The 16,192-nt window shown below is 28.5% G+C and overlaps 1 protein-coding gene across 5 annotated transcripts in view; it reads left to right on the top strand.

Annotated features, from left to right (window-relative positions):
• Window positions 1-16,192, top strand: part of RhoGEF64C (Rho guanine nucleotide exchange factor at 64C) — a 204,129-nt gene that overhangs the window by 62,984 nt on the left and 124,953 nt on the right. For all 5 annotated transcript variants that reach the window (XM_076407465.1, XM_076407466.1, XM_076407468.1 and 2 more), the window contains one exon: window positions 14,156-14,197. The gene's annotated coding sequence lies outside the window, so the exon portion shown is untranslated. The remainder of the gene's footprint in view (window positions 1-14,155; window positions 14,198-16,192) is intronic.

Here is a 16,192-nt window from a genome sequence, read left to right as displayed (position 1 = left end):
AACCTTACTTTCTTAATATTTGAGAATATTTATAATGTAATTGCTTATGAATGAAAAATTATATGAAATGGTGTTTGCAATATTATATTATTATGTTAGATATGTACTCTGTATAAAATATTCAAAAGTTTCTTATGTGGTGACAGTCTTTGATGTTATTACGCTAATGGCAATTGGATCAAATCTATATGGCGAAAATATTTGTTGCAGTGGTGATGACAAATGTTTACGTTATAGTTTTTCTTTTGTCAGTCGCTCTTTTTACTCTCGAAGTAAAATCTCTTAACATAAAACAAAGTCTGTCACCATCCCCGCACATATCGAAACTTATGTCCTTATGTATTTTGAACAGTTCCTCGTCGATTATGTTAAATAGAAAATCCTACTGGTGGTCTCTGTATAAATTAATGACCCGGCCATTGTGCGAGATAAAACCTATCTTGGTAATATTTTTCAGACAGTTGAAAAACGACGCTCGCAGAGGAGGACCCGAGCCACAAGACCATTAAAGTATGGAAGCGGCAACCATGGTTACGTGTATTTCATGGTCTTTCGATTCCATGGGGAATGGTTTATCTGGGCTCCTATCGGGCATCGTCTAGTAAATTACTTTCCTATATTTTCTTAAAGAATTTACGGCGCTCATCCATTACACATTTATTACATATATCGTGACGTTGAATTTCTCGGGTTATGAAGGCGGTTGGGTATGGAGCCGTCGTAAGTCTCTCCAATGAATCGGGGTGTAATTGGTTTCGTTCTTATCACAAACAAATATTAATGGACGGTACGTACTGGTTTCGCTTCTTGATTTTGCGGTCGTACGTTAGAGTTGGCATATTTTCTGTTGGTACAGAGGCTGATCTTAACTTTTAATATATATACTACTTCTCTAGTATCAACGACCAATCAAACAAATGTTGTATATAATAAAGACATATGTAAAAGTGAAATTAAGAATACTTTGAAAATTTTAAAAGTTGTTCCAGATGGTTATTTCAACCAATCTTCTCGATTTTTATATGTTCCTCCAGTGTGATTAATTTTAAGAAAAGAAATCTGACATAATCTCTAATATGAATATTTTATACGTATTAAAGTGATGGATACTATGTCAGCACCACATCATTTCTGATTTTTTTCCAAATAGTATCAATATAGCCAAAGTAGTTCAAAAATAAAAGCATAATTGTCTTTATAATCTTCAATTTATTATAATACTTAGATACTCTTTCAACATAAAATAAGTTTTCGCGAAACTTCTTATTAATTTTTCTTAAAGACTTCTGATTATTCAGATATCATGATTATTTGTTCATTTGATATATTTGTTCAACTATGGCTCTAATTGACCACTGTCTTGAATAACTCTAGCTTATAATTCCGTTTTATTCTAATGTATCTACCGAATTTTATTATTTTATTGTCAACAGTTCAGTTTTTCTTCACCTTTCTATTAAAATTCTACACAATTTTGGAACTCACGTTTTTAGTAAAATTCTTTATTTCCAGGTTCTTGCAAAAATATTTTGTAAAAACAGCACAGGAACAGGAATGAATGCATGAAAGAGTGAAGTAATATGAATAGTAAATGAAATCATTCGTTTAAGATGTAACAATTATGAGGAATAAGTTCGGAGATGCAGAGTGCAGAATTGAATGGAAAGTGAATAAATTCTTTGTTGTCTTTTATGGCAAAGTCGAGATACTGGGTGGAAGATATAGCAAACGGTTGTGAAAAGGACATGAAAAAATCATCTGAAAAACACATTTAATAATTTATAGTACTTTATTGTCAACTGCGATAATTCAGGATATACAGAAAACCTCAAAGGATTAATTGGTTTCAGTTTTCTAAATATCTCTATAAAACCTCTATGTTATTTTAAAATTTCTGTGTGGAAAATAGATTAACCTGTCAAATCAATATGTTTTTGGGAATGATTAGACTATATATTGTTGTTAGTTTTATTCAGTTTGGCAGTATTGTTCTAATAACTTTTCTGCTACTATGAGTGATTTAAATTATTTCAATAATTCAACTAGGTTTTCAAATCTCTAAGAAAGTTCATGTTTTATAGCATGCTTTAAGGTATTTATGATTTTCTTTTGAAAAACCTAGTCACAGCTCCATCTTATTTATTCTGTAGTCTGGTGCTCTAGATGATGAAAAAACATTTTAGTAAACTCAAATAAACTATAATACATGCCTTGATAGGTTGAAATGAAATGGAATTGATTTAGGCAAACCCCATGTATATTTAGTGAAGAATATTTGAAGTTCTGCGGTACCAACAATAGCGTATTGGTTGAGAAATGGTCATTTGTGCTTAACGCCGATTGAAACAAAAGTGAATGAAATCATCTAACAAAACACATCTAATAATTTATAGTATTTTATTGTCAACTGCAATAATTCAGGATATACACAATACTTCAAAGGATTAATTGGTTTCAATATTATTTTTAGTAGGTACAAGTATCTCCATAAAAGCTTTAAGTGATTTTAGAGTACTGTCTATTGGTAATATATAAGTAAAATAAATGTTGTGGCCTTGTTAATTTTATAATATATATTTCTGTGTCGCTTTAACAACATATTAACCTATAAAATCAATATGTTTTTGTGAATGATGAGAACTATATATTGTGTTATTTTTATCCAATATAATAGTATTGTTCTAATAACTTTTCTGCTGCTATATGAGTGACTTAATAAGTTGTTTCAATAATTCAACTGGGTTTTAAAATCTCTAAGAAAGTTCATGTTTTATAGGCGTTAAAGATTTTCGAACAGTAGCGTATTGGTTGAGAAGTAGTCATTTGTGCATATACAAAAACGCAGTTTTTTGTTTCTTAAGAACAACTTTATATTTAATGAGGTTTAAGTCGACAAATTTTTTCATTATGCGTTCATATAGACAAGGCTAAATTCGATTTTTTTCGCTTTCGTATCCACCAGAGCAGTTAACATTTGAATAATACAAACGCCATTCACTTTAATACCAAAATTTGAAAGTCAGAAACCGAATACACAATGATATATTTATATATATATATATATATATATATATATATATATATATATATATATATATACAATAGATAATAATAGATATTAATAAGAAATTGAAAAGAAAATTTTTAATAGTAAATTATATAACACCCCATTGTGCATTAAAAACTGGAACAAATATAATTGTGGAGAAAGCAAATACACTCATGCATTCAATGTCAGAAGGTTACTAAAAAACTTTTTGTTTCAAAAGCGTTGCTTTTTTTTGGTCAGATTGCGGTTATAAATTAAGCTGTATAGAAATATATACAATACTGCAGTAATATAACAAAAAGGCAGAGAAAAATACGTACCGGTACAACGAACAAAAATCACTATTTCTAATTTTAGTTTTGTTTAAATAGGAATAAATTGGCAAGACATCTACAGAAGAGCTATGAGACTATATAAACTGTCAATTTATTATTAGACAATAGAGACGCTGTTATTAAATGCATAGATATATTAGTTGAAAAACATGATTGTATAAAAGCATCTTTAAATTATTTTATGTTATAACTAATATGGTTATCTTACCATTCTATGTTAAAACAGTTTTTAAAATATTTAAATAATATTGATGGTGGAAAGACCGTTGACACCAATACGTTGTATCCAAGAGGACTTTAAAGGGATTAAAATTTATAAAATAAGTAATTATTGTGAATGTATGCCTGTGAAGACTTTTTCCATCTTGTAGAAAGATTTAATTTAGTTTAACTGAAAAACTAGTCTATAAAAGAATAGTATGTAACATCTGCTGATATTTTTTATCAAACGCAAGAAACGTTATTTGGTTACCTTCGTTTCTTTGATCTCATTCCTTTACAGTTTTTAATCGTTGTTATGTCCTAGTTTATCTACGAATATAAAACTCTATCTTGTAACATTTCAATTATTGAAAAAAATGTAATCAAATGTAGGGGTAATAATGGATGTAAAAGATACTAACATCTTTTACATCAAGTCATAAATAAGTTGTCTCGGGATTTTAATATAATTTCAAATTAATAAATAACTACTTATGTTATGGAGTAATTCATAAATAATGTTAAGACATTACGACAGTTAAGCTTTCTAATAACCTTTTTTAGTGATATTTTGGAAAAATCTAACCAATTAGTTTATCACTACTTTCATAGCTTTTGCCAGTTTTTTGAAATTTTAATTACACATGTTATTAACAACAAAAAAATATTGAGATTAATTTTAATTACATTTATGATTGACATAAAATTAATTCCGTTTCAATTTATATAATATAAAATTTATTATAATATACAATCTATTAGTTTGACATTAGATTAGGTAAATTATAATATAAATTGGTTAATAAAGCATTAAGTAAAGTTCCTATATATAAATACATGCATACGGAGAAGTTCCTGTCTTCATCTTCAGATGACACTAGACCCAAAAAAACTACGATATTGCGAGAATATTATGTAACATTTGTCCGGAACGAATATGTAATATTAATCACACCATTTATAAGTTATATGAATTTTATCCCAAAAAAAAATGCGTTTTTATTTATATTTTGGGTTATGCAAGAGTAAAAGTGCATTAAGTAACAATATATAATCTTACTCTATTGTGTTTTCGCGAAAGCAAAAAGCAATTTTTGGGTTAGAACTACACAAACAGTATTGTTTTTCTTTAGTTTGGTAAATATATAGTGGGTATAGCAGTTTCACTGTGAAATGCTTGTCTGTTTCTCTTTAAAGATTTAGTGAAAGCTTATCAATAATTAAGAATGAGAAATTTGTTTCTATTTTCTCAATATAGAAACATTTTATTGTAATTTTTAGTATATTGTTTTATTATCCAGGCATTATTTGAGTTAGGTGTGTGGATAATATTCTAAACTCGGGGTTAAAAATTCATGAAGATACGATATTATAAGCCATTATCCGTTACAAAATATTTGTGGATATAATGAATGCGTTTGAATTATGTAATAAACAAAAATGTAATAAATGTAGTAAATGCTGTTTAGACTATTTCATGATTAGCATCTAATACACTGAATAACTCAATAATACTATCGGAATGTTTTTTTTTATTTAGAGAAATGTCAAAACCAACGAATTTAATGGTTAAGTTGGCTTGGTAACAGCTGTTTATGTTGATGTTTCGCATTTTCACCAATATACATATAAGCACCTTATAATTTATTCATATATTAATTCTTATCAATATCTCATGAAAATATGGATGTTATTTTAATTAGATAGAAGAACAAATTAATATCTAATCAGAAATAGTCTAATGTATTTCAATTTTTGATTTATATATATATATATATATATATATATATATATATATATATATATATATATATATATATATATATATATATATATATATATATTACTACTATTCTGTTGTATTTGCAGTGATAAACAAGCAAGGCGATTAAAATAAATTTAGATTAATAATTAAGATAATAATAGATTAAAATTAAAATAGAACTAATCTACTAAGGTAAAGTTTAGAATATACTTACACTCTAAACAAGTTCTTGTGATTTAGTTCGTTTCGATCTTCTGATTTCCTGCGTGCTGTCCAGTAGCTGAATTGCTCCACGTTGCTGTGATTTAGTAACCTTATATCATGTCTTAAGATGATATGATATGACACTTCGTGTATCCATTTGATTTAGAGATCACTGTGTATCTCTTCATGTGTTTAGTAGCGAAAAGAATTTGTAATTAATCGTAGAACCTTGTTTTGGGTGCGTTGGACTACTAATTGGTTTGATGTCTTACGACCACTTCCTATTTGCATCCCATAGGTCCAAATTGGCTTTATTATTGACTCATAAACTAATCTCTTTAGTTTTAGGTCAAGTTGAGAGTATCTTCGGACTAACTGGTACAGTTGTTTGACTTTGAGTCTAATCTGCTTTGCTTTTTGTCTGCTTAGATACAGATACATCTTTTGCTGATAACTATGTCGACGGTAACTGTTCCAACTACTGTTTATTTTGTTGTTGGGATATCAGCAGTATAGACCAGATATAGGTCTCAGGGCACTACCCTGTGTAACTCAAGCCGAAATAGGTTTAAGTATTGAGAATGCCCCTTCATGCGAGATTAAATTTTCTTTCGGAAATATATGATTTAACTCTTCGACAATAATACTGTGGTTTTGTAGAGAAATCCCAAAGACCATATCCAGTCAAAAGCTTGTGAGATGTCGAGGAATATTGCAGGGCAGTATTCTTGTATTTCTATAGATGCTTTAATACGTTTTAACAGCACTTTCTTAAATAATTTTGATATTGTAGGTAGCAGAGAAGATTCAACTTGTTCTGTTGGTTTGTCTTGTTTTTTAAGCATAATTATTCTAGCAACCTTAAGACATTCCGGAACATGGTTCAGTCTCAAACAAGCATTTAATATATATGGTATTAAAATATCAAATATTGTTTTGTCTACTATTGTTATGGTTTTCTGCCTGCGTTATAAGTCTAAAGTGCTCCAGTTAGTAAATTTGTTAGTAAGATTAGGCTTCTTCATTTTTCCACAATTGTCAAACCTAGTGTTAACAATATTTTTCATATATATGATAGGGATATTGACCTGAAAGTTGCAAAATGTTGAAAACCTTTTTTACTTTTTTAGTGAGAATGTCTTTTATCGATAATGAAACAAATTATAATAAACAGACATACCCTAAGAAGAAAGTACATCAATGTTGCTAAGCAATTAATTTAGGTAAATTTTGTTATCATGCCAGTACTGCCGATTCAGCATAGAGGTTTCTCAGTTGTCGTACTGAAACTTGAGAATTCCAAAAAACACCTTTCTTGGTAGTAAAAAAATCATTCTTCTAGCGCAAGAATTAATCCTTTTATTTTATTGTTACAGAAATATTTAGAACTATTAGTGATGTTGAATATTGATATTGCCCAACCATTATTAGAGTTAGGTATAGCGGTAATATTCAAATATAAGCAATGGTAATGACACGAATTAAGGGCAATAGTGTATGGAGATACGAGATCATATTTTAAGCTGCGACGTTTGATTTTTATTTTCATAATTTTGTGAAGGATATATTGATTCTGCCCTATACCTTTACAATTATATTCTAGCACCATCATTTAGGAAAGTATTAGAAGTGTGTTTATACTAATAGAAAGTAAGTTTCTCTTTAAGAAATTACGCAGTACGCCGTTATATTACACATTTTACCAAAACTCATTATTAAAACATACAAAAACCCGTAAATTAAATTCTGCTAATTGCAAATTCTTTTACCGTATCCATAAAACTCAGTTCTTCTGACCGGTAGCTTCCTTCTTCTCCGAATAAAGACGATAATAGGGTTATGAGCATCTCAACCTTACATAAAAGCTGATTAAAAATGAGAAATGTTGTCTCGTTGAGCTCCGTACGAATTAATGGTTGTTATTACCCAACTAAAGTGGAGGATTAAGTCTTAATAAAATGAATTAAATAATTTCTTCGTGGAAGGGTCGTTTGTTTCGCTGAAGCTCAGATTCTAGGTTAATAGTGTTGTTTTTATTTTCGGTAAAATGCACTTTTAGCTAAATAAAATGTAACGCCATTAAGGCAGTTCCGCGGAATATAAATACGTTGCAGTTGTAGAAAGTTAACTTTCCGCGAAAAAGTGTTTACATTTAGTTAACAACGTATAATAAAATTGAAATAATGAACGTTAATGAATTACATAGGCCAGTAATACGGGATATATATTTCAGATGTAAAGTACAGTGCATTATTTGTTTGTGTAGAAAGTTATTTTTTATTTTGTTTTGTTATATTTTGTTCAAAGAAACGCAAGATTTTTGCTATTACGTACTTGCATGTATTCTGATTATTTTTGTATTTGACAATTCATTTATTGGGAAAAATTGGTGCTATATATATATATTAATCAAAATATTTATTGTCATTCTATAGAGCTTTTTCCCATTTTTCTGATACTATAGAACTATATAAGAACAAAAAACAGGGGCTTATAATTTTAGTTTTGCTTAAATTGACATACTGGTAAAATATTAACAGAAAAACTATGACATTATATATAAATTGTCCATCGGAGATATTGTGATTACAACGTATAATTAGAAAACAGATACACTGTTTTGTTGACAAAGCATTTTTAAACTATTTTATAGCCGGTTTGGGAACTATTTTATGTTATAAGTAAGAAGGTTATGTTATTATTTTTTGTTGTAACAGTTTTTTAAAATGTTTCAAAAATACCGATGGTTGAAACGTTGGACCGCTGATATAAATACATTTTATCTAAGGAGACCTTGAAGGGATTGAAATTTATAAAATGAATGTGTACTTGTAGACTTTTTTCCAATATTTTAGAAGGATTTAATTTAATGTAGCTGAAAAGCTAGTCTACAAAATAAAAGTCGGTAATATCTGCTAATGTTTCTTATCAAAAGCAAGAAACGTTATATGGTTTGTATGGTCTCATTTATTTACTGTTTTTAATCGTTATTTTGTCCTAGTATATCGGTGATTATATAATTCTACCTTATAATATATCTATTATTGAAAAAAGTTAAATTAAGTGTAAGGATCATAATGGAATTCAGATATTTTGCATCGATTAATAAGCAATAAATAATTTGTCTTGTGATTGTAATATAAATCCAAATTAATAAATAACTAATTATGTTTTGGAATAATTTATAAGTAGTATTAAGACATACATTGAATAGTTAAGCTCTCTAATAATCATTTTTAAAGATAGTTTTTGAAAAATCTGAGAAATTAGTATATAGCTATTGTGATTTTTTTGAATTTTTAATTACGCTTAGTTCGGTGACTATGAGTGTACAACATTGTATCTTTCACAACTTCTGGTAAATGTGGTCGAGTTTTGTCATATAAAAAGATAACTTATGTTATAAATAAGAAGGTTATGTTACTATTTTTTGTAGAGTCTACAAAATAAAAGTCTGTAATATCTGTTAATGTTTCTTACCAAAAGCAAGAAACGTTATATGGTTTGTATGGTCTCACTTATCTACTGTTTTTAATCGTTATTATGTCCTAGTTTATCTATGATTATATAATACTACCTTATAATATATATATATATATATATATATATATATATATATATATATATATATATAGTTAAAGTTAAAATAAAGTTAAATCAAGTGTAGGGATCATTAGTATATAGCTATTGTTCGGTGACTATGAGTGTACAACATTGTATCTTTCACAATTTCTGGTAAATGTGATCGAGTTTTGTCATACAAAAAGATAACTTCGCGCCTGTTACTCGCTATTGCTTATACTTTTCATAACACGTCATAAAATTTGACACATACAGTAACAGTTTCATTCAGGTTGTGGCTCGTAATATGCTACACTACTCAAACTAATAGCAAGATCATGTTCAGCAAGACTATAGTATTCTGCTTATGTGACGATCTAGATGATTCCTCTAGAATAATGACTTTTCTGCACTTGGAACTGTCATAAAATATTTGCTTTTCATCGCCAGTTACAATACATCACCGAAAATCATTTTTTTTCATCAAAGCCTTGGAATTCATTGTTTTCGAAGTTTTAGTTCGTTGGAATCTATATCACCACTTTAATCCTTGAGTACATTTAATCCAGAATACATTGAGTCTGTCTCCTACTTGAGAGTCTTATCCAAGAGTAGACAGTATTGACATGAGAGTGAATTATTTTTGCATATTTTTTCCTCCTTCGGAGTTACAATCTATGTGAAGATCTCGATCTAAGTAATCATTGCTACAGTATCTAGGGGTATTTACGATCTTTCTTAGGACATAGTTCTATCAAATTTGCAAGCAAACACTTATTATGTACGGATAATTGAAAATTTTTTTTCAAATAGCTAGTACATTTTTGATTTCAAATTCTGTTCCTTTTAGCGCTGGGAACTATAGATTGAAAACAATCGAAACAGTCGATAGTCGCGAGTCAGTAGAAACAGTCGATAGTCAAAAAAATAGAAAATACTAATTATTATTTTCAGTCAAATGCACGGTGCGACTGTTTTTTTTAAATTCGTGATGTCAGATGAAGATGTACGAACCCTTTCATGTATAAATTATGAGAGGGGAAAGGACGGAGATAATTGCTTGGAGCAGTTCATTTTATTTGTGCTTATATTTTCCAAAGGTAGTATAAGCGACACAGAGTAGAAAAAAAACTGAATACTATTAACATGCAATTAATAATTTCATTTTAGAGGAATTATTGGAATTATTTTTATATTTGAATGTTCTGTGCATCTGTAAAAAGGAACGGAATTTTTCTATGGAATGGAATAATACCTCGAAAAAATCGTATTTTAATATATATAAATCATAGAAGGAAAACTAATCCATAACATAATTAAAAATGATCACACAATAACTACTAGAGCTTTTTTAAATAAAATAAATGCTTTATTATTGAACTGAAATATTTTTTGACAAAAATCGAGAGAGTAATCGAAATATTACCTATTATTGCCATAAAAACCGTCAAGTATTTTACTATTTATCATTCACAATTTAATCCTAATTTTTACCCTATTACATTAACAATCTTGAATAATATCTTTCCAAAATACTGCTCTATTAATATACAATATATGTTTATATTTGGTCATATTTCTCAAAAATAGAAAACATTTCATGTAATTAAAAATTAAAGTAATTAAAAAACATTTTAAAACAAACCCAAAAGCAAATATTAGATGCTTAGTTCTATTCACTGTTTCTATTCCTTGATCCTCTATGATGTTTCTTATTCTGTTTCTGACGTGACCAAATATAATCACCCATCATATTAATATTCTATCATAGTATCGTCCATTATTCTCTCATACGCCCATTCACTCACATCACCTAAATTCACCGATATTTATTTCAGACCAAAAAATCACTATGGTTGCGCAGAATGTGCAGTAAGGTTTAGTTGTCATTAGACAATCAAGAATTTGGTAATAATCTATCATATCAGCGACATGTTTATTGCTAGGGCAAAAACTTAATATCTACTTATTCAAATAATATGCAATCGTGCTTTTTCACCAAAATTTGAATCAAACATAAGTTTAGCATTTTCAAGTTTAAAAGGGCCTTTTTTGAAAATTGATTTGTGATAAATAAGGACATTTTCATACATAAGTATACAAAATAATTATTATCTTGGGACAAAGCTCTTGCAAATGGTTTAATTAAGACCAACTTATTAAAAATAAACTATATAACAACTATATAAAAAACAACTTATTAAGATATTGCTAGATGATGATTTTTTATTATTATTAATTATTATATAAACCTGCTCGATACGCTAATTAACATATAATAAAACAGAAATCAGTTAATATTATTGAAAAACATTTTATTTTCACTAATTAATCTTTTTATAATTTCACACTCCTCTATTTATCTGCAAAATAACTGACACATAAGGCATAATTCTTCCGTTCTTGACCAGTACTGGTACAATAAGTAGATATAGCTATCACAATTTTATTAAAATAATAAATAGCATAGTTTACTACATCACGTATTGCAGCACATGACTTATAGTTTAATGTAACAACATTTATCAACATATTCAGAACAAATCGAACAGTTATTAAATATAAATTAAAAAAACTATTTATTATTTGATAATAATTACGTAGCACTTTCCAATTTATTCACGAGACCTATATTTTGTAATTAATTCATTGTTATTAATAACGACTATGGCGTATTTTAATAACATTTGTAGCGAACTGGTGACGTATGTTGCAATACGGTCGACATTAATAATTTCAACAAGATTATATCGTTCGGTTCTTGTGACATAATCTCGTCGATACACGTACGGAAAACTGCATATTAAAGAAATTAATTATTGATTTTCCCTTATTATATGTATGTTGCAAAATCAAGTCGCCGTGACTCCATATGTGTGACTATTTTCCTCAATATATCATTTGCTATGTAGGGCAAACCACTTCTTCAACAAATCACAACATATCTTCAGAAACATTAAACTTAATAATTGATGAACTCTTTGTTACTATATAACTGCACCATCATAAAATTTTTACATACATAAAATTTTAATTAAATAAAAGCTTTTATTACACTCAGTCAAAATATTTTGGGGACTCTGTGGTAATGGAATATGTTATTCATAGAGCACATTAAAAAGAAAAGAAAAGGACTAACGCAGGGAACTATCGACTGAAAACGACTATCGATCGTTTAGTAATTGACTATTTTTTACTATCGACTGATTCAGTCGCTATTTCTGTTTCGACTGATTTTAATACTTTTTACCAGTGACTGTTTCAGTCGCTATTTGTGGTCCTACTGATTTTATTACTATTTACTATCGACTGTTTCAGTCGTGTACTTTTGTTACTATTTTTGGTTCAACTAGTTTCTTTCGACTGATTTTTAACGTTTTGGTTCCGTCGTCCTAGCTGTGATCTTGACAAAAATGTACCTAATTTATGCTTATATAGATTTATATGTAATATATGTAGTTTTATGTTGGTAGTTTGCTTGTAAATAACTTTGCAGATAGCTTGTAAAATAGGATGTTGAAATAAACAAATATAAACATATATGGTTTCAGTAGTAAATAATATGTAAATGTATATACACTTCAAAATAAAGATAATATTTAGGTATATAAATTTAAAGAGCTTTTAGAGACGTTATCAGTGGAGTGCAATTATTGGAGGATAAAAAACGAATATATGTCATAATTAATGATTATTTTCTCAAGAGAGAAAAAATAATGTAATCTTCTTATAGTTAGTTACACAATTTTAACTTTTCATTATTCTTCCATATCTTGAGGCATTGATTAAAATAATTTGTTCAATAATTATGGTGACATTTCTTGTGATAAGTCATATTTACCTATTATGTTGGTCTGTGCAATTATTGGAGGATAAAAAACGAATATTTGTCATAATTAATGATTATTTTCTCAACAGAGAAAAATAATGTAATCTTCTTATAGTTAGTTACACAATTTTAACTTTTCATTATTCTTCCATACCTTGAGGCATTGATTAAAATAATTTGTTCATTAATTATAGTGACATTTCTTGTGATTTTCTTGTCATATTTACCTATACATTTTTCAGAGTTTTTAGAGACAAAAAATATTTTATAAATTTCTTTAAATATTTGTAGTTATTGTCAATTTTTTTTCGATAATATTTTCAAATTAGTAACGAGTTTATTTCAACACATCCTAGCTATTGCACTTTTTGGAACATCTAGGCATTTGAAAACGATTCAGTCTTCACAATGTTTCCTACTTTATTGATTGATCTGTTTCGTTGAGCGTCATATCCATCCTTTTGTTACATACAATTAAAACTTGCTTTGATCTGATCGCAATAGAAGGTTTCTTGGTTTGGTCTGTTATATATTGAAATTATTTATTTTTCTATACCAACGGCACTTAATATAGAGTCTTACTATATGTTTTTAATGCCCTAACAAAGATTGTGGATGTTGAAATTACTGTGCTTATTTGTAAACAACATTTTTGAGACCTCGACGGATATAGAACTGAACATCAGTATAGTATCGTATGGAAGGAGTTTTTAGGATCAAGAAAAAATCATATATTTCCTGATGTATGTTGCAAGTTCTTCTAAACTATGTATTACATATCTCTACATACGAATAAAATTAGATGAATAGGTAATCTTATTATTTGCAAAAAGTTTGAAAGGAATTAATTTAAAAAACAAAACGTGCTGTTTCAGCCTGAACCACTATAGAAATTTGAATTGACTGAAGATAATCAATAGATTGATATATAATTTTAATCATTCCTTATACAATCTGATTTATTCTTGTCTCCAGTCAAAGTGGTGAGGTTCGAATCAATATGTTTGTTATATCAGCGAATTTAAGTTCTGAATTTAATTGGAATATTGTGTGACTATTAAACGTTTCCTTTTTATGTATTTGCATCACTTTATGTGTCTTAAGTTAGTAACAGGAATGTAATATAATTTTGAAAATTTTTTACTAACTGCTGCATGATTTAACTTATACTTTTATTTTGATGTTAAACTAATTTTTATATTTTTTTACAGATTATCGTCGATTTGTTCAGGCCTATTGGATGATATAAAACCGTAAGTAATTAACTATTAATTACATTTAAATTAACAACGAAAATCTACATTCAACCGTTATTGGAGCAGATTATAATAATAACGACACAAGCCAAACCAAGCAGGCGTGGAGAACAGATTGTTTTTGGAGTAGTTCGTTCAGTCCATATAAAGGAAATATTGGTTAATACACAATGGTTTATCGTTTGTTTTTGAAACTAGATATAGTTGAGACTAAATTTGGGTTTTCAAAATCAATATAATTAAATTGCTATTATTTAAAAAAAAAACATGAGGTGTGTCTCGTCTGGCGATTGCTGCCGATTGACAACTGAACGAAGCTGTATCAAGGATATTCAGATATGGAAATACTGTCTACCTCTAGATCGTTAATGGCCTCGTCATGTGCTATATTTTTTATCGGAATATTTTAAGTTTTTTTTGTGATATTTGTGGTTTCATATAAAATTAAAATCAATAAGCCACTAATTGGGATGACAAGCTATTTTGAGGCCTTTGTTAAGAAACTGATGCAATAGAAATAAAACAGCTACACATACAGTTTTTAGAGATTTATAATTAGAATGACTAATATAAATATAAAAAAACGCGAGATAAATAGGGTCAATACATTCTATTATATATTTGATAAAACAGACTACCAAGGTTTGGAGAATATATTGTTGATTATCATAAATAATAAAAAAGAATTACTAGGAACTTTGAAGACGTTACAGTTAATAGAAGAATATAAAATATTATAATAACAAAAACGACATAAGGGTGTACTTGATATTATATAGCAGTTATTTATTGCTATTAGGAATATGGTTTTCCTAGAACTAAATTTGACACAATTTACGTCGAAACCAACGAAGCCTATATATATATATATATATATATATATATATATATATATATATATAGAGAAGCTAGAGATAATAATATCCATGGAACCATCAGTTGTACCAATATTCCGATTATGCAGCAATTATGAATATTTGGCTAAAACTCCTGTTAAAATGAAGCTGCCTGGAATAACTGTGATCAGTCATTATTATCAGCTTATTATTATTAATTTTTCCAGCGGTGAACATTTCGTGATTAAATCCGACAAATTGTCAGATATTAACAGTTTTTAAAATTATTATGGAAATATAGTATGAAACGAATCTTGTTTTAGAGGATGTATAATAATAAAATCCAAGTAAGATTGTAGGTCTAAATAAAAAATAGGTTATTTAGTTGAGTGAAAAAGTGGACATACAAAATAATAACGACGAGGAAGTTACAAATTGAACTTATTAATTTTAAAATTAAACTATTTATCAGGAATTAATATCTGTGGGGCAAATTGTATGGTAGGTTATAATTTGGCACACTTTTATAGTAAGTGTACGTTTAACGTGTGCATTTTAATAGTTACGAAATAGCAGTTTTTTATATATAATATAATAGTACGGCTATGATTTAGGGGGACGGGGTCAGACATAAAGTGCGTATATAAAATAATAAATTAATAGATAACACAAACAGGGGGTTAAGAGAATAAATAGGGTATATACAATTTTAAAACAACCATAGCGAAATAGAGGCGCCATCCAGACAGCACACGTTATTTAATCAGTAACTCTATACTTAGCATTGGCTAGATTCTATGGAGAAAATCAATCCCTCGTAGAAATCCGAGGAGTCTGTTGGTATTATACTTAGTTATAATCTGGGTGAGCCGTAGACAGTTGTTCAATATGTGGTAGACTGAAATAGGGGCACGTTGACAAAACTTACAGTTGCTTACAAGAAAAAATAGCTTTAACCTCAAAAAGCCTGTTGTACTGCTGGACTCAACGACATTGTATCTCGCTATTTTTAAATCAAGATGCGGATGGTATAAGGTCGGTATGGACGCAAACATCTGTGATGGGAAGGGAAGATGATGCTGCAGATTTAGTCGTACTGTCCGCGCGCTGTTTCCTCGGTATACCAACGTGAGGAGGGATCCATAGTAAACTCGTC

This window comes from Rhynchophorus ferrugineus, unplaced genomic scaffold, assembly GCF_030347505.1.
Source record: "Rhynchophorus ferrugineus isolate W39M unplaced genomic scaffold, kcgeb_rfMv2 rfM6, whole genome shotgun sequence".
NCBI lineage: Eukaryota > Metazoa > Arthropoda > Insecta > Coleoptera > Curculionidae > Rhynchophorus > Rhynchophorus ferrugineus.
Note: the sequence above shows the minus strand (reverse complement) of the source record. Positions and strands in the feature narration are given on the sequence as shown.